We start from the raw sequence: 20,569 nt of genomic DNA on the forward strand, positions 1-20,569 counted from the left end.
CGGGGAACTGTAAGACAAGAACTGACCACAGAGGAAAAGAAAGATAAGCTGTGTTCCTTTGCACGGTCTTATGTTAGGCACCTGAAGACAGAAAACAGATTTCAATGAATCTTTCTCACGTGCAGTAATTCATGGACATCAAAGTGATACACAGCTTTTCATCCCAGGGAATGCTGTATCATTAGAGGCTTTTTCATGCCATGAAGTCTGATAATAATAGCTTTCAAATAAGCACCTTAAAGAACTTAGCCACGTCAGTGCGTGCAAGTGTGTGAAGTAGCTTCAGTCGTGTCTCACTCTTTGCAACCCTGTGTACTGTAGCCCACCAGGCTTCTCTGTCTATGGGACTGTCCAGGCAAGAATACTGGAGTGGGTTGTCATGCCCTCCTCTAGGGGATCTTCCTGACCCAGGGATCGAACCCACATCTCCTGCGGCTCCTGCACTGCAGGTGGATTATTTACCACTGAACCACCAGGGAAGCCCCAGCCACGTCAGTAGACCATCATAAAATGTGTAGTGAGGTCCTGTATTAGCCAGACACCTCTGTGATAGGTGCAAGGGGAATGTCAATGGTCAACGAGGACATCAAAGAGGACAGGCACACCACTGATCATGTGGGAAAGTCAGTGAGTCAGGGGCAAGGGCAGAGGAGAGAGTGAAGGCAGACAATGAACAAATAACTAGCCCTGTTGGGTGAAAACAGAGCACTCATCTCCAGCAGGGCATGGATCACTCCTCCCCACCCTCCATGGCTGGGGCCGTGATGTTATCTTCAAATGAAAAGGGTCTCACCGACTGTGCCTCTGAGTCACAGCTCCAGGGAAGCCATTCAATTTACAGGAAAGTTCAGGCGAAAGGACTTTTATTTCTGTTTATTTTCTAATCCAAGTCAGTGCACCAGGCCTTCAAATGCCTCCAGGTGACTGAGTCACGAACACTCTTGTCACTGGTACTTGACATTAACTAGACTGATTGCACCAGAATAGAAACCAGCTGCATGATAAGTGATGATGGCGTCCCTGAGCTGGGGCTCTTTCTCCCTTGCATCAAGACTTTCAAAAGTCAGCAGAAGCAGAGGACGAAATTACTATCTTTCAATGCAGAGAGGCTCATCATCTTCCTTTACACTAAGATCAACATTTAATGATGCTCTCTCTCAATTTACACCATTTTATAATAGCACTTTCAAACTAAACAAGCTGCATTTGAAGTAAGACTGTGTTTCATTACAATTACTCAATCTAACAGTGGGCATTATCACTTACATCAATTATGTACATTTTCATTCTGACAATATAAACTTCCGATAGTATTTATTAAGTATCTGCTTCACACTGAGAAACAGAGACTTAAAACTTTCTATCTGATCTGAAGGACTGGATCACTTATTCAGAGAGAGCAAGTACACATGTATGAAATAATTTATAAACAAGCAAGTACTACGGCATATGAACAGTGTTAATTCACAAATTGTAAAAGTGCAGGTATACACAACTGGAGAACAGGATCATGATTCATCACACTTCACAAGCTTCGAATTCTGTATGACAGAATGAAATTAAGAAGAGAATGATCAAACAGGCTACAGTTTCATTTAAGAAAAGAAGGCTTCCTGGGAGAGATGAACTGCAAAAGTTTATTTATTTATTATAAATAAAATAAATACATATATAACTAAATATATATTTATATATTATTAAATATTTATAAATTTATATATTATAATATTGTAACATATTATTATATATAAACCATATATAAATATATAATATTTATATATTATATAATACAATATATTGATATATACATATATTAATAATAATATATATTATGCTAAGTCACTTCAGTCGTGTCCAACTCTGTGCAACCCCATAGACGGCAGCCCACCAGGCTCCCCCATCCCTGGGATTCTCCAGGCAAGAACACTGGAGTGGGTTGCCATTTCCTTCTCCAATGCATGAAAGTGAAAAGTGAAAGTGAAGTCGCTCAGTCGTGTCTGACTCTTAGCGACCCCATGGACTGCAGCCTACCAGGCTCCTCCATCCATGGGATTTTCCAGGCGAGAGTACTGGAGTGGGGTGTCATTGCCTGCTCCATATAAATTTATAAATATTATATATTTATAATTATATTGTTATATATAAATTTTTATATATTATATAATATATATAATATATTAACATTTATTCTATAAATATTAATGTTTATATATTATAATATTAATGTTTATTATATAAAATATATTATATATTATATTCTATATATAATATATAAATTTATATATAACAATATAATTAAATATATATTTATAAATTTATATATTATGATAAATATATATAATTATATATTATTAAATATATATTTATACATATTAAAATAAATATATCTATAAATATGTGTATAAATAAACTGCAAAATATTTATTACATATATGTGCCCTGATTCAAAGCTATCTCTAAGCAGAGACCAAGTCTTATAAACCTTGCAAATTCCTCCACCAGGGCTTCCCTAGGGTGCCCGAGGCCACAGACAACTATTTTTGTGGGGTTCCTATCTAAACAATTTGATTGAATAGTGTGTTGAAAACGTGTGAGCACTTTTTTTTTTTCTAATTTTATTTAATTTTTAATCTTTACATAATTGTATTAGTTTTGCCAAATATCAAAATGAATCCGCCACAGGTATACATGTGTTCCCCATCCCGAACCCTCCTCCCTCCTCCCTCCCCATACCAACCCTCTGGGCCGTCCAGTGCACCAGCCCCAAGCATCCAGCATCGTACATCGAACCTGGACTGGCAACTCGTTTCCTACATGGTATTTTACATGTTTCAATGCCATTCTCCCAAATCTTCCCACCCTCTCCCTCTCCCACAGAGTCCATAAGACTGTTCTATAAATCAGTGTCTATTTTGCTGTCTCATATACAGAGTTATTGTTACCATCTTTCTAAATTCCATATATATGCATTAGTATACTGTATTTATGTTTTTCCTTCTGGCTTACTTCACTCTGTATAATAGGCTCCAGTTTCATCCACCTCATTAGAACTGATTCAAATGTATTCTTTTTAATGGCTGAGTAATACTCCATTGTGTATATGTACCACAGCTTTCTTATCCATTCATCTGCTGATGGACATCTAGGTTGCTTCCATGTCCTGGCTATTATAAACAGTGCTGCGATGAACATTGGGGTACACGTGTCTCTTTCCCTTCTGGTTTCCTCAGTGTGTATGCCCAGCAGTGGGATTGCTGGATCATAAGGCAGTTCTATTTCCAGTTTTTTGAGGAATCTCCACACTGTTCTCCATAGTGGCTGTACTAGGTTGCATTCCCACCAACAGTGTAAGAGGGTTCCCTTTTCTCCACACCCTCTCCAGCATTTATTATTTGTAGACTTTTGGATCGCAGCCATTCTGACTGGTGTGAAATGGTACCTCATAGTGGTTTTGATTTGCATTTCTCTGATAATGAGTGATGTTGAGCATCTTTTCATGTGTTTGTTAGCCATCTGTATGTCTTCTTTGGAGAAATGTCTATTTAGTTCTTTGGCCCATTTTTTGATTGGGTCATTTATTTTTCTGGAGTTGAGCTGTAGGAGTTGCTTGTATATTTTTGAGATTAGTTGTTTGTCGGTTGCTTCATTTGCTATTATTTTCTCCCATTCTGAAGGCTGTCTTTTCACCTTGCTAATAGTTTCCTTTGATGTGCAGAAGCTTTTAAGGTTAATTAGGTCCCATTTGTTTATTTTTGCTTTTATTTCCAATATTCTGGGAGGTGGGTCATAGAGGATCCTGCTGTGATGTATGTCAGAGAGTGTTTTGCCTATGTTCTCCTCTAGGAGTTTTATAGTTTCTGGTCTTACGTTTAGATCTTTAATCCATTTTGAGTTTATTTTTGTGTATGGTGTTAGAAAGTGGTCCAGTTTCATTCTTTTACAAGTGGTTGACCAGATTTCCCAGCACCACTTGTTAAAGAGATTGTCTTTAATCCATTGTATATTCTTGCCTCCTTTGTCAAAGATAAGGTGTCCATATGTGCGTGGATTTATCTCTGGGCTTTCTATTTTATTCCATTGATCAATATTTCTGTCTTTGTGCCAGTACCATACTGTCTTGATAACTGTGGCTTTGTAGTAGAGCCTGAAGTCAGGTAGGTTGATTCCTCCAGTTCCATTCTTCTTTCTCAAGATCGCTTTGGCTATTCGAGGTTTTTTGTATTTCCATACAAATTGTGAAATTATTTGTTCTAGCTCTGTGAAGAATACTGTTGGTAGCTTGATAGGGATTGCATTGAATCTATAAATTGCTTTGGGTAGTATACTCATTTTCACTATATTGATTCTTCCAATCCATGAACATGGTATATTTCTCCATCTATTAGTGTCCTCTTTGATTTCTTTCACCAGTGTTTTATAGTTTTCTATATATAGGTCTTTAGTTTCTTTAGGTAGATATATTCCTAAGTATTTTATTCTTTCCGTTGCAATGGTGAATGGAATTGTTTCCTTAATTTCTCTGTTTTCTCATTATTAGTGTATAGGAATGCAAGGGATTTCTGTGTGTTGATTTTATATCCTGCAACTTTACTATAGTCATTGATTATTTCTAGTAATTTTCTGGTGGAATCTTTAGGGTTTTCTATGTAGAGGATCATGTCATCTGCAAATAGTGAGAGTTTTACTTCTTCTTTTCCAATTTGGATTCCTTTTATTTCTTTTTCTGCTCTGATTGCTGTGGCCAAAACTTCCAAAACTATGTTGAATAGTAATGGTGAAAGTGGGCACCCTTGTCTTGTTCCTGACTTTAGAGGAAATGCTTTCAATTTTTCACCATTGAGGATAATGTTTGCTGTGGGTTTGTCATATATAGCTTTTATTATGTTGAGGTATGTTCCTTCTATTCCTGCTTTCTGGAGAGTTTTTATCATAAATGGATGTTGAATTTTGTCAAAGGCTTTCTCTGCATCTATTGAGATAATCATATGGTTTTTATTTTTCAATTTGTTAATGTGGTGTATTACATTGATTGATTTGCGGATATTGAAGAATCCTTGCATCCCTGGGATAAAGCCCACTTGATCATGGTGTATGATCTTTTTAATGTGTTGCTGGATTCTGATTGCTAGAATTTTGTTAAGGATTTTTGCATCTATGTTCATCAGTGATATTGGCCTGTAGTTTTCTTTTTTTGTGGCATCTTTGTCAGGTTTTGGTATTAGGGTGATGGTGGCCTCATAGAATGAGTTTGGAAGTCTACCTTCCTCTGCAATTTTCTGGAAGAGTTTGAGCAGGATAGGTGTGAGCTCTTCTCTAAATTTTTGGTAGAATTCAGCTGTGAAGCTGTCTGGACCGGGGCTTTTGTTTGCTGGAAGATTTTTGATTACAGTTTCAATTTCCATGCTTGTGATGGGTCTGTTAAGATTTTCTATTTCTTCCTGGTCCAATTTTGGAAAGTTGTACTTTTCTAAGAATTTGTCCATTTCTTCCACGTTGTCCATTTTATTGGCATATAATTGTTGATAGTAGTCTCTTATGATCCTTTGTATTTCTGTGTTGTCTGTTGTGATCTCTCCATTTTCGTTTCTAATTTTGTTGATTTGATTTTTCTCCCTTTGTTTCTTGATGAGTCTGGCTAATGGTTTGTCAATTTTATTTATCCTTTCAAAGAACCAGCTTTTGGTTTTGTTGATTTTTGCTATGGTCTCTTTTGTTTCTTTTGCATTTATTTCTGCCCTAATTTTTAAGATTTCTTTCCTTCTACTAACCCTGGGGTTCTTCATTTCTTCCTTTTCTAGTTGCTTTAGGTGTAGAGTTAGGTTATTTATTTGACTTTTTTCTTGTTTCTTGAGGTGTGCCTGTATTGCTATGAACTTTCCCCTTAGGACTGCTTTTACCGTGTCCCACAGGTTTTGGGTTGTTGTGTTTTCATTTTCATTCGTTTCTATGCAAATTTTGATTTCTTTTTTGATTTCTTCTGTGATTTGTTGGTTATTCAGCAGTGTGTTGTTCAGCCTCCATATGTTGGAATTTTTAATAGTTTTTCTCCTGTAATTGAGATCTAATCTTACTGCATTGTGGTCAGAAAAAATGCTTGGAATGATTTCTATTTTTTTGAATTTACCAAGGCTAGCTTTATGGCCCAGGATGTGATCTATCCTGGAGAAGGTTCCATGTGCGCTTGAGAAAAAGGTGAAATTCATTGTTTTAGGATGAAATGTTCTATAGATATCAATTAGGTCTAACTGGTCTATTGTATCGTTTAAAGTTTGTGTTTCCTTGTTAATTTTCTGTTTAGTTGATCTATCCATAGGTGTAAGTGGGGTATTAAAGTCTCCCACTATTATTGTGTTATTATTAATTTCTCCTTTCATACTTGTTAGCATTTGTCTTACGTACTGTGGTGCTCCCGTGTTGGGTGCATATATATTTATAATTGTTATATCTTCTTCTTGGATTGATCCTTTGATCATTATGTAGTGACCTTCTTTGTCTCTTTTCACAGCCTTTGTTTTAAAGTCTATTTTATCTGATATAAGTATTGCTACTCCTGCTTTCTTTTGGTCCCTATTTGCATGGAAAATCTTTTTCCAGCCCTTCACTTTCAGTCTGTATGTGTCCCCTGTTTTGAGGTGGGTCTCTTGTAGACAACATATGTAGGGGTCTTGTTTTTGTATCCATTCAGCCAGTCTTTGTCTTTTGGTTGGGGCATTCAACCCATTTACGTTTAAGGTAATTACTGATAAGTATGATCCCGTTGCCATTTACTTTATTGTTTTGGGTTCGAGTTTATACACCATTTTTGTGTTTCCTGTCTAGAGAATATCCTTTAGTATTTGTTGGAGAGCTGGTTTGGTGGTGCAGAATTCTCTCAGCTTTTGCTTGTCTGAAAAGCTTTTGATTTCTCCTTCATACTTGAATGAGATCCTTGCTGGGTACAATAATCTGGGCTGTAGGTTATTTTCTTTCATCATTTTAAGTATGTCTTGCCATTCCCTCCTGGCTTGAAGAGTTTCTATTGAAAGATCAGCTGTTATCCGTATGGGAATTCCCTTGTGTGTTATTTGTTGTTTTTCCCTTGCTGCTTTTAATATTTGTTCTTTGTGTTTGATCTTTGTTAATTTGATTAATATGTGTCTTGAGGTGTTTCTCCTTGGGTTTATCCTGTTTGGGACTCTCTGGGTTTCTTGGACTTGGGTGATTATTTCCTTCCCCATTTTAGGGAAGTTTTCCACTATTATCTCCTCAAGTATTTTCTCATGGTCTTTCTTTTTGTCTTCTTCTTCTGGAACCCCTATGATTCGAATGTTGTAGCATTTAATATTGTCCTGGAGGTCTCTGAGATTGTCCTCATTTCTTTTGATTCGTTTTTCTTTTATCCTCTCTGATTCATTTATTTCTACCATTCTATCTTCTAATTCACTAATCCTGTCTTCTGCCTCTGTTATTCTACTATTTGTTGCCTCCAGAGTGTTTTTAATTTCACTTATTGCATTATTCATTATATATTGACTCTTTTTTATTTCTTCTAGGTCCTTGTTAAACCTTTCTTGCATCTTCTCAATCCTTGTCTCCAGGCTATTTATCTGTGATTCCATTTTAGTTTCAAGATTTTGGATCAATTTCACTATCATTATTTGGAATTCTTTATCAGGTAGATTCCCTATCTCTTCCTCTTTTGTTTGGTTTGGTGGGCATTTATCCTGTTCCTTTATCTGCTGAGTATTCCTCTGTCTCTTCATCTTGTTTAAATTGCTGAGTTTGGGGTGTCCTTTCTGTATTCTGGCAGTTTGTGGAGTTCTCTTTATTGTGGCGTTTCCTCACTGTGTGTGGGTTTGTACAGGTGGCTTGTCAAGGTTTCCTGGTTAGGGAAGCTTGTGTCGGTGTTCTGGTGGGTGGAGCTGTATTTCTTCTCTCTGGAGTGCAATGAAATGTCCAGTAATGAGTTATGAGATGTCTATAGTTTTGGGGTGACTTTGGGCAGCCTGTATCTTGAAGCTCAGGGCTGTGTTCCTTTGTTGCTAGAGAATTTGTTTGGTATGTCTTGCCCTGGAATTTATTGGCCCTTGTGTGGTGCTTGGTTTCAGTGTCGGTATGGATGCATTTGATGAGCTCCCGTCAATTAATGTTCCTTGGAGTCAGGAGTTCCCTGGAGTCAGGGTTTGGACTTAAGTCTCCTGCTTCCGGTTATCGGTCTTATTTTTACAGTAGTTTCAAAACTTCTCCTTCTATACAGCACCATTGATAAAACATCTACATTAAAGATGAAAAGTTTCTCTACAGTGAGGGTCACTCAGAGAGGTTCACAGGGTTGCATGGAGAAGAGAAGAGGGAGGAGGGAGTTAGAGGTGACCCAAATGAGATGAGGTGAATCAATAGTGGAGAGAGTGGGCTAGCCAGTAGTCACTTCCTTATGTGCACTCCACAACTGGACCACTCAGAGATGTTCACGGGGTTATACAGAGAAGAGAAGAAGGAGGAAGGTAACAGAGGTGGCCAGAAGGATAAAAGGGGGGAATGAAAAGGAGGGAGACAGATCCAGCCAGTAATCAGTTCCCTAAGTGTTCTCCACCGTCTGGAACACACAGAATTTCACAGAGTTGGGTAGAGTAGAGAGGGGTTAGGGAGGAGACACAGGCGACCTGGTGGAGAAAAAGGAGAGTCCAAAGGGAGAGAGAGCAGTCAAGCCAGTAATCTCACTCCCTAGTGAAAAATGGGTCCTGAAGATTGGGTCCTTAAAGGTACAAAATTGGTAACAAATACATAAAAGCAAAAATTAAAAATCTAGAGTAGATTTTGGAATTTCAAAAATATGATGTTAAAGAAGAGAAGAAGGAAAAGAAAGAGAAAAAACGAACAAACAAAAACAAACAAGGTCGCGAAAATTATAAAGAAAGTACAGGTACAAAATTGATAACTAATACCAGAAAGCAAAAATTAAAAATCTAGAGTAGAGTTTGGAATTTCAAAAATACGATGTTAAAGAAAAGAAGAAGGAAAAGAAAGAGAGAAAAAACGAACAAACAAAAACAAACAAGGTCGCGAAAATTATAAAGAAAATACAGGTACAAAATTGATAACTAATACCAGAAAGCAAAAATTAAAAATCTAGAGTAGAGTTTGGAATTTCAAAAATACAATGTTAAAGAAAAGAAGAAGGAAAAGAAAGAGAGAAAAAACGAACAAACAAAAACAAACAAGGTCGCGAAAATTATAAAGAAAGTACAGGTACAAAATTGATAACTAATACCAGAAAGCAAAAATTAAAAATCTAGAGTAGAGTTTGGAATTTCAAAAATACAATGTTAAAAAAAAAAAAGAAGAAGAAGAAGAAGAAGAAGAAAAATAAAGAGAGAAAACAAACAAACAAATACGAACAATGTCACAAAAATTATAAAGAAAATACGGGTACAAAATTGATATCAAATACCAAAAAGCATAAATTAAAAATCTAGAGTAAAGTTTGGAATTTCAGATATACAATGTTATATAAAAGAAGAAGAGAAAGAAACAGAGAAGGAAAGAAAAAAAAAAAAGTCAGAAATTATATAAAAAAAAAAACTATAGGTACAAAATTGATAAAATATACCAAAAAGTGAAAATTAAAAATCTAGAGTAGAGTTTGGAATTTCAAAAATACAATGTTAAAGAAAAGAAGAAAAAAACAAAAACAAAAACAAACAAAAAACAAGGTCAAAAAATTATAAAATATATATATATGAAGTTTGCTGAAGAAGAAAAAAATAGGGTCTTTTTTTTTTTTTTTTGCAAAGTAATAGGTTATAAAAGTGAAATTTAAAGGAACAATAGAGAACTTAAAAAAAATTTTTTTTAATTAAAAAAAAAAGGAAAGAATGATCGTAAAAATAATAAAAATATATCTAGGACTTTTTTTTTTTTTTTTTGTGGGTGTTGTGGGTTCAGTTCATTTTTGGCTAGTTCCTTGGTCAGATTTATATTTCTCAAGATCTATAGGCCCCTTCCTATGTAGTCCGTAGTAACCACAGGGTTTTGATCTATTGCCTGTAGCTTCCAAGGCGTTTCCCTGTTATATCTTCTTCTGTTTGCTAGTCTCTTCAGTATCTGGTTTCCGCCCTGACACAAAGGGCACGGTAGAGGACACTTTTTTTTTCTTTTTTTTTTTTTTTTTAGGCTTACTTGTTCAGTCGCGCTGTGGGGAGGGAGGGAGGGAGGGAGGGATGCTGCAAACAAATAACACTGGCGTGGGCTCGCAGTGCCTCAGCCACCCTGGGTCTGCCCCTGCTCAGGCGCGTGTAGCCTCCCTGACCACACTGCTCGGACTCTAGGTTGTTCCGCCGGGAACAATCCGAGGCTGGCCCTGGGCTGCATGCACCTCCCAGGTCCAAGCCGCTCAGGTTCAGGCACTCGGGTAGTCCTCAGAGGCGCAGACTCAGTTGGGCCTGCGTTTTGTGCTCTTCCCAGGTCCGAGCAGCTCAGGTGATGAGGTGTTTGGCGAGCGCCAATGCTGCGACTTATCGCCTCCCCGCCACTCGGTTTTCTGGGTGTTAAAACCGGCGCACCTTCTCAGGCAGATGTTGACCTTCCAGACCCCCAAGAAGTTTTAGTTAGCAAAGAAGCCTGCTTACAGTTTTATAGATAATGTCTCTCTGGGGCTGCGATTGCCCCCTTCCGGCTCTGGCTGCCTGTCACCGGAGGGGGAAGATCTGCAGCCGGCTATCTCTGTTCAGTCCTTTGTTCCGTGCGCGGGCCTGGCGGTCTTAGGTTAGGGCTGGCTTTTCGCGTGGTAGATATCCCACAGTCTGGTTTGCTAGCCCAAATTATTTCACTCAGATAGCGCTCAGGGTATTCAGGCCAGATTCTTACTCTCAGTGATGCAGCCCACGCCGCGCCTCCCTGCCCAGCCCCGGCTTGCTAATGGCGGATGCAGGCGTCTGCGCTGCTTCTCCGCTGGGGGAGTTATCGTAGGGCTCGCAATCTGCGAGTTTTAATTGTTTATTTATTTTTTCTCCCTGTTATGTTGCCCTCTGTGCTTCCAAAGCTCGGCACAGATTCGGCAGTGAGAAGGTTTCCTGGTGTTTGGAAACTTCTCTCTTTTTAAGATTCCCTTCCCGGGACGGAACTCCGTCCCTCCCTCTTTTGTCTCTTTTTTTTTGTTTTTAATATTTTTTCCTACCTCCTTTCGAAGAGTTGGGTTGCTTTTCTGGGTGCCTGATGTCCTCTGCCGGCATTCAGAAGTTGTTTTGTGGAATTTACTCGACGTTTAAATGCTCTTTTGATGAATTTGTGGGGGAGAAAGTGTTCTCCCCGTCCTACTCCTCCGCCATCTTGGCTCCTCCCCCAGCACTTTTTATATAAAGTGAAACACTGATGAAGATATGGAATAGTGGGGAGGGAAGATGTTAGCGCCAAGAGTGCACGAAAGGATGCGCTATGGTGTCCAGATGCAATCTCTTCTTCAGATCCAGGAACTATTCCTTTTTGGCTTTGTCAGGTATGTCATTCTTGGCTAATTTCTCTCTCTCACTTCAATAAAGTGGTAAAAGTATTGCTATCCCTCAAAAGTCTATGGCTCTTGGGAACCATTTGTATGGAAACAATTATTGATCTTGCCTGGGCCACCCCATAGCAACTTTTGTGCAATGCGGGTTGCATCATTACCCATGGTGCCACATTATCTGTGAACACTGGCCTCATACAACTCTCTCTCAGGTCATTAATATACTAACTGATGACTGTGCAAATTCACATCTTATCCAAAATATGGAGGCAATGTGTGTATAATTCTTTGTCTGGTTATATGGAGCTTACAATTCAAAATTGTCTAAGGTGAACATCAAACAACCCATTTTCCACCAGGTCGTCTTTTGAGCTCTTTATACCATATGCACTGCATTCTTAGAATGTAAACTCTTTCAAGGTTACTAGAGCTCTGATCTTCCCAATACTGTTACTAGACCCATGCATGGAAGGAGAGAGTGGTTACCCTTCATGAAGGAATGTTTATTCCTTATCCAGCATAGTTTAACTGAGCCGGGAAAACTCAATGTCACCACATCACTCAAGAGGCAACTCTGAGAGGACATTTATCCAAAAGACCTGCTGTTTCAGGGGAGCAGTGGTCTGGAAAGCCCTTGGAGAAGACAGTCCTCTTGAGCCTGACTTTGGCACAGAACTGGCAGAGGGGGTAGGTCATTGCCCTGAATGCCAGGGCTAAGAATCCTACAGGATAAAGGATGGTTGCTGCCCTTCCCACTATCCTCAGATGCTATGAACTCAGGAGCCACATTGCATGTGCATGCACCTACACAAACACCCACAAGGCTCAAATACAAGGGCGAGTGAGGAATTACCCAGAATCAGACCATTTTGGTAGTCCAATCTCATGTGATTCTATGAAAGAAATTCTGCTCTGGCCAGAAGGAACAATCATCTTGCCAAACGGTCCTCCTGGATCTGGGACTCATCCAAAGTCCTGGAAAGATCCCATCAAATCATAGAGAATATGAGTAAACCCTAGAGAGGAAAAATGGAGACCAAAGGCCCCGTGGATCCAGGGCCAGGCTCAGGGAAACCAATCCCGATGGCACTGTGAGTCCTAGTCAAACCACCAGACGGAAAGTCACAAATCACCAAAGCTGGTGATCTGGAGCCTGGGACCCATACACAACCAGGTCTGGACTCGGATCTTCCTGCCTGAATTGAAGCCTAGTCTGTGCATTACAAAAAAAGACTTGGCAAATTTCAAGAAAAGCCCTTCAGTATGAAGGATTCCTGAGGCCCAGAGGTACATAAGACCCCATAGATGGCAGCCCAACAGGCTCCCCCATCCCTTGGATTCTCCAGGCAAGAATACTAGCATGGGTTGCCATTTCCTTCTCCAATGCATGAAAGTGAAAAGTGCAAGTGAAGTTGTTCAGTCATGCCCGACTCTCAGCGACCCCATGGACTGCAGGCCACCAGGCTCCTCCATCCATGGGATTTTCCAGGCAAGAGTACTAGAGTGGGTTGCCATTGCCTTCTCCAATAATGACATACACCCTTTATCAAATATTTCTGGCAAAGAGAACTCTAAGTGGCCAAGGTGTTGATAAGGAACCTGATCCTCCACTTACAATAATATTTTACACATCTGATGATGTGCCTTGTCTTTCACTATGCATATATTTCTATTCATAACATAATATGACCTCTGGTCCATCACTTCTTGCCATGACACTGGTTGAACTGGCATTGTGGGAGACAGTTGGCAGGAGTATTACTAGAAGCCATTCTTTCACTGGGACAGAAATTATTTAAGTGGATGCAAGGAATGCTTGGCAAACTACATAAATATATCCCAGTAAATCCAAACTGCCTGTATTACCAGCACAAGCTCCTCCCAGACTGATCTCAAAATACCCATGGTCACCCAAAGCCATCTGATATAATGGTAAATATACTAAAAGAGAAGTTGGACTGCAAAGAAATCTGGTCTTAATACACTGAAATCAAAATATCTTACTTTTGAAAACTTTATAGAAGTATTCACATTACTGTGTCCCTCCTTTGGGCCATGGAAGGGTCCCAAATCTTTGAAAGGCCCTAAAAATTCAGTTTCATAAGCTTCAGGAGAAAAGCCTCCTCTGCTACAGAGCCACACAACCTTCTAGCACAACAGTGACGTAATCATCTGGATTTCTAAATCCATGAACTTCAGGACGTTGCATGGGCTCAAGGATTTGAATGGGATACACCGCTATCATTTACGATCGTTCTTGTTTGATGACCTGTTTATTAACTGTAAATGGAAAGGATAAGAGTAACTCACGCGCCTCTGACTTGTCTTGCTGAAAAGAGACAAATGAACTTCTAGAATGACCACTGTCACTACTAGTCTTGCTGAATTTCTCTGTGAAGGCAGGCAGAGATCTGGAGTGGTTTGACAGCCACCCTGCACTGTTCAGCATAAATCTGACTTCAACATGGCATATTTTGGGGGCTACTTCTTTTTGACATGGAAGGTAACCTGTAAACCACAGCTCTCTCTTACAGAATGTCTGTTTTGTAAATCCACAAACTAACTTTCCTCATGAAATCAGCAAGAAGTCTCTGGGATCAAGGGAAACCAGCCTCTATTTATTCCTCCTATCCATTCAAAGCAGAATTCTAAGATTTTGCATATATAACTGCTTAATTATGTTTCTGGAACTGACACCATGATTATATACATTTACACTGTTACTAATGTTGTAACGTTCTTTCTATTCATCTGTTTTGTGTTTCTGCATTATTTTTCATAGGCTTCTCAAGTGCCAGATTTGCTGGGATGGTTTTTAAAGAATTAAATCCATCAGTGGGGACTATCTGGTTCTCAATTATCCCACTTGGCTCCCAACAACCATTCAGAGGGATGAAGGGAAACAGAAATAAACACCATTTTCAATGGAGCAAGTAGGCAGAGAAAATCCCAGACTCCAAATTAAACCAAGTGCTGCCAAAGGCAGCCGAGATGGCGTGATGAAGAAAGACTCTGTGGGCACAGCCACAGAACACAGGGAACGCAGAGTAGCTAGCTATGGTCAGCCACGAAATCACTAGCAAATATAGGCAGCAGAAGAAAAAGGATGGGAGATCTCAGCACCAGCACAAACATACCTTTAAAAGTTGAGAGAATAACCCCCGAATGCCATATCGATGTCCCCAGGTAACAGGAGCCAATAAAGGACACCAATGAAATGAACTGATGATGAAAGTCCTCCTCAATAAAGTTAGGTCTGGAGAGACCAAGAAGACACACCCCACAAAGGCACCACATGTAAAAGAAACAGCCTGTCATGGTCACAACAGCAGAAAGAGCCTATCACTTAAAAACTCAAAAGGGTACCCTCTCTTTCCCCTCCTGCCGGGGTCCAGCCCCAGCAGGATCCAGGGGTACTCTCAGGATGACGGCTTAGGCAATAAGGATAGCAAAGCGGACAGCAGGGCTTGATCTTCCTTGATGAACACAGAAAGCCAATAAAGCTCCCATGTTCCAAGGAGTCATCCTGAAAGAAGAACAGAGAGAGAAAAGGAGGGAAAAGGAAAAAAAAGAATGACACGGGGAGACCAATCTTCGGTGAGCGAGGCCCATAACTTTATTTTCAAAAGGAACTTTTATACCTTGACTTATACATAGAGGGAAATGAAAGATGCAAACTCATACAGAGTCAGTCCAAACATTGTATCTGTTTTGTCTTTATCAAAACCAGGATTTTTTCTGCATACCTTTCTCATAAACAATGTTGTGTACATTATCTTCTGGCCTTGGAGGCCTGTGGAAATTTTATGACCCTTTTATGATAAAGGCTGATCAGCCAGAAAACTTATTTTCCCTTCAAGTGTTTTTTCTTTATTTCTCCCAGCCTCAGAAAGTACTAAACAGAGTTACATTCTCACGGAGCAAAGGTGCAGTGAGTCACAACAAAGAAAGAACCAACTAGCTCAAAGGTCTGATGTGGTGAATTCCAAGGCTGCTGCTTGTTTTTCTTACATTCCAGCTATGTTAACCAATGCACTCCCAGGGGCACAGTGGATAAGGGCTATGGGCACTTGGCAGCAAGCATTGACCCAGTAATGAAGCCCTTTACCAGTACTATCTCTTCTAATAATTTTTCACCCCTTAAAGGACTCTATGCTCATTAGGACTTTTAGAATGTTTTCGCTTCCTGTGTCTTTCAAGGTTGGGGAGTTGTGAACAATCATGTGTGCTAATGTCAGAAGAGTTGGTGAAAGGCACAAAATAATAAGACAGACAGATTTTGGTTTTGGGGTGGATGCTCGAGCAGATTTAGGGGGTCCCTTGAGGCCTGATCCGCCTTTGCCTGTCAGGTCTCTTCCACATGACCTTTGTCATGGGTGGGATCTCCAGTGGTGGCTCCCAGCACCCTCCCTCTATTATCACCGTAGGAAGCTCCTGTATACCTTTCCAGGAAATTTCAGCTCATTTGGATATGGATACCAAACACCATCTACACATAAAATCCATATGGAAAGAAGACTAGGTGTAAATGAGCATCCAACTTTCCTTTTCCTACCAATGATAAGAATTCGCCAGCAAAAAAAAACTGTCATGAAATAGAACAAACGTTTAACAAAACAGTCTGCCATAAATTTATTAAAAATTTAATGAAGCAATTATAGCTACAAGAAAGATCACAATAGGAGGTGACATCTAGATAACAGGAGGAAATGAAATAGGAATAAACAGACCAGGAAAAAATAAAAGGAAAAATCATTATAGATGTAAAGACAAAAGTGCACAGTGAACAAGAGAGAAAGCATGTTGAGAGGTCCCTTAACACTCATACAAGATGGTAATTAGAAAATTAACAAATGAAACAGAAAAAATTGTCAAATAAAATGATTAAAGAGAAAACAATAGAGTAGGCAAGAAACAGAGTTCTAACATAAACATATTTGAAGTTCCTGAAAGACAAAAACCAACTGCATGCAACAAAACACACATTTTTAAGTACAATAAAGTTTTCCTGGAACAAAAGAAGGCCTTCATCTATCAACTGAAAGTGCATACCAAGTATCAGAGGAAATTGACTCATATCAGTCAATACAAAAAATATGCGCTAGTAAAGATACTATCATAATAAAGGACTTCAACTGTAAAGAAAACTTCTTTGGGCAGTCAGGCAAAATGTTCAAGTTGCAAATAAAAAAAAAAAGAAAAGAAAATTAAGCTGGTAACAGGCTTCTACCCAGCAAATTCAATACCACAAATCAAAGGAAGAAAACCTACGAGATACTTGAGACAAGAAAGTGCGAATAAAGGAATTTATATCCAGCCAAAGATTTTATATCTCTCAAAGTATAAGACACAGATTTGATTTCCCACTTCTAGTTCATGAAGCATAAAGGCTGCTGACAGTTTTGAACATGTAATAAATCAGGGGCTACTGTTTACTTAGACTCTTCTTGAGAAAACCAACCACCAGAGGGAAAGCCCCTGCTGACCAAACTGGCAGGCGAGACTCTGGCGAAAGGCCTGGCAGCTAAACGGAATACACTTAAGCACAAAACTAACACAAAAGCAAGGGCGGGAAAGGAGGCCGTAAATAACCTGACAATGTAGGAATGATATGACTTTTAAACGAGGAAAGGTAAAATAAGCTTACTGCTTGCCTTTTCTCCCCCTAATGGCAGTCAGAGTAAATCAGTCAAAGGTAAGAAATCAAGTATGAAAGACTATGTGTATTTCAAAACGCAAAGATAAATGCTCAACTCAGACCATCTATTGACAAAAACTGGGTAATATAGGAGAGAGTATGGCTAAAGAAAAATTATGTAAGCCAGTGAAATCATTGCTTGTAACAGTGAACTTACTGACTTTGTTAAAAGAAAGAGGGAATTAAAGCCATGATGTTAAGGTATATTTATAAACAAATATGCATTTATATTTAGAACAAAGAAAAAATCATCTTAAACATCAGAAAAATTATGTTTCAAAAGCAAATGAAACAGACTATACAGAGTAAGACCTATATATTATATAAAAATAATAAGCACATATAATTCACATTGAATATATACATGCCATATCAATAAAAGCAATAAGCACAACTCATCTTTTAAGAAAATAGCTTTCCAAATTAGGTCACAATTGAAAACTCCATTCTGTCATATATACAAGTGGCACACCCAAAATAAAGTCATTCAGAAATGAGAAAGAAAGGATGGGGAAAACAGTGTCTCAAGCAAATGTAAATAGAAATCATCAGGAGTCATTATATTAATTAAAATAAAATTCAGGTTAAAAAAGAAAAGCACAAAGATGGGTGTTCTATAAAGATAATGGGTATAACCCACAATGACATTCACACAATTCTGGATATATATACAAAAAATAATATACAAGCAACTTGCTAAAAGAAAGTACAGGAGCTACAATAAGAAACGATACCTCGTAAATGAGAAATCTAATTTAGTGTTCTCAATCTGCAACAGATCAAAATGTCCATTTCCTCTAAGTTAATTAGTGAAGTTAACAACATTCCTATATACACGGACCACAATTTTTTCTTCTGGAGTTACATAAGCTGATCGATTATGAAATTCTTATAGAAAAATAAACAAAGAAGGGTAGCCAAGGAAATTCTGAAAAAACAGTGACATGAGACTTGCCCCTTAATGTACTAAAACATGGGGTGAGGTCCCATAATTAAAACAGTGCGGTTCTGGTATGTGACCAGACAAATCAGTGCATGGATTAGAAAGTCCATAAAGAGAAACAAAAACCTAGAAGAATTAGTAAGGATTAAGATGAGACCTCAAATCAGTAGCATTAACATAGGTAATTTAATAGAGGGTGCTGGGGCAATCAAGTTCCTCTGGGAGAAGAATTAGCAGGGCTGAGGAGGAAGGATACACTGTAATAGATCAAAGATTTAAATGTAGTCAATAAAATCATAAAGACATGGCAAAAAGCTGGTGCAATTTTATTTATAACACTGGAGTGGAGGAGGCCTTTTAACCATGATTCAAAAACTAGGAGCTATAATAAATGGATAGTGAAAGCGTCAGTTGTGCGGTCGTGTCCAACTCTGCGACCCCGTGCAGTAGCCCCCCAGGCTCCTCTCTCCACGGAATTCTGTAGGCAGTTACACTGCAGTAGGTTACCATTCCCTTCTCCAAGGGATCAAACCCGTGTATCCTGCATGGCAGGAAGATTCTTTACTGTCTGAGCCACCAGGGAAGCCCATTTAAAAAAAAAAAAAGAATGATTTAAGCATGATGCTAAAAATAAAATAAATAAATCTACATTTTTTTTAAAATCAGCCAAAACAAAAAACAAAAAAACACACCTAGGATAAAATATCATTAACTAATACCACCCAAGACTAATGTCACTGATGTATAAAGGACTTTTCAAATCAAAAAGAAAATGATAGCCTGATAGGAAAACAGGCAAATCATATGAACAGATAGCTCATAGGAAGAGAAATATAATACTTAAACCTACAAAAAGATGCTGAATTTCATTCAGAAATAGAGAAATGCAAAAAAAATAAATTATCTTGAGATTATGTGGTTCACCTATCATTTTGGCAAATATACCAAAGCTCAAGAACACTCTGTGAGGCCACTCACTACTTTGTTATTGGCAATTCATAGTGGTTCAATCACTACAGGGAAGAATGTGGCGGTACCTCCCACAATGACAGACTCCACAATCATATCCTGACAATGTATCCTTCAGAGATGGCTGCATATGTGCAAAATGATGTGTGAACAAGGTTTTCCATCGAAGCATCCAGGAGATGGGCAAAATCCTAAGTGTTCAGGATGAGGGCAGCCTAAATAAATCCCGGCAAATTCACAAAAATGGAATACTCTGCATCTGTTAAAGAAAATGAGACATTTCCCTCCACCCTGATATGGAAAGATCTGTAAGATATAAGAAATGGAGAGAAGCCAAGTTCAGAACAGTACATATAGAATGCATCTGGCTCTTTACCCTCTATTCTTAACCAGATTTAAAACTCACAGTGCAGCGAGGTGGGAAGGAGGTTCAAGAGGGAGGGAATATCTGTACACATATAGCTGATTCACTCTGCTGTACAGCCAAAATTAACACAACACTGTAAGGCAATTATACACCAATGAAAAAATAAAGTAAGCAAGATAAACAAAAAAAGATATATGTGAAGCTAATTAAATAGTATTTAACAAGCTGGAATCAAGATTGCCGGGAGAAATATCAATAACCTCTGATATGCAGATGACACCACCCTTATGGCAGAAAGTGAAGAGAAACTAAAAGCCTCTTGATAAAAGTGAAAGAGGAGACTAAAAAAAGTTGTGAAAAAGTTGGCTTAAAGCTCAACATTCAGAAAACTGAGATCATAGCATCTGGTCCCATCACTTCATGGGAAATAGATGGGGAAACAGTGAAAACAGTGTCAGACTTTATTTTGGGGGGCTCCAAAATCACTGCAGATGGTGATTGCAGCCATGAAATTAAAAGACGCTTACTCCTTGGAAGGAAAGTTATGACCAACCTAGATAGCATATTCAAAACCAGAGACATCACTTTGCCAACAAAGGTCCGTCTAGTCAAGGCTATGGTTTTTCCAGTGGTCATGTATGGATGTGAGAGTTGGACTGTGAAGAAGGCTGAGCGCTGAAGAATTGATGCTTTTGAACTGTGGTGTTGGAGAAGAGTCCCGAGAGTCCCTTGGACTGCAAGGAGGACCAACCAGTCCATCCTAAAGGAGATCAGTCCTGGGTGTTCACTGGAAGGACTGATGCTGAAGCTGAAGCTCCAATACTTTGACTACCTGTTGCGAAGAGCTGACTCATTGGAAAAGACTCTGATGCTGGGAGGGATTGGAGGCAGGAGGAGAAGGGGACGACAGAGGATGAGATGGCTGGATGGCATCACCAACTCGATGGACATGAGTTTGAGTGAACTCTGGGAGTTGGTGATGGACAGGGAGGCCTGGTGTGCTGTGATTCATAGGGTCACAAAGAGTCGGACAAGACTGAGCAAGTGAACTGAACTGAACTGAACTTAGTCGTTCAGTCATGTCTGACTCTGCAATCCCATGGACTTGCAGCC

At 38.9% G+C, this 20,569-nt stretch overlaps 1 long non-coding RNA gene across 13 annotated transcripts in view; it reads right to left on the reverse strand.

The window, feature by feature from the left end:
- Window positions 1-20,569, reverse strand: part of LOC147346300 (uncharacterized) — a 452,766-nt gene that overhangs the window by 315,248 nt on the left and 116,949 nt on the right. The window lies entirely within an intron of this gene.

The sequence above is a fragment of the Bos grunniens genome, chromosome 24 (assembly GCF_055505025.1).
Source record: "Bos grunniens cultivar Pamir isolate PY7600 chromosome 24, Bosgru_T2T1.0, whole genome shotgun sequence".
NCBI lineage: Eukaryota > Metazoa > Chordata > Mammalia > Artiodactyla > Bovidae > Bos > Bos grunniens.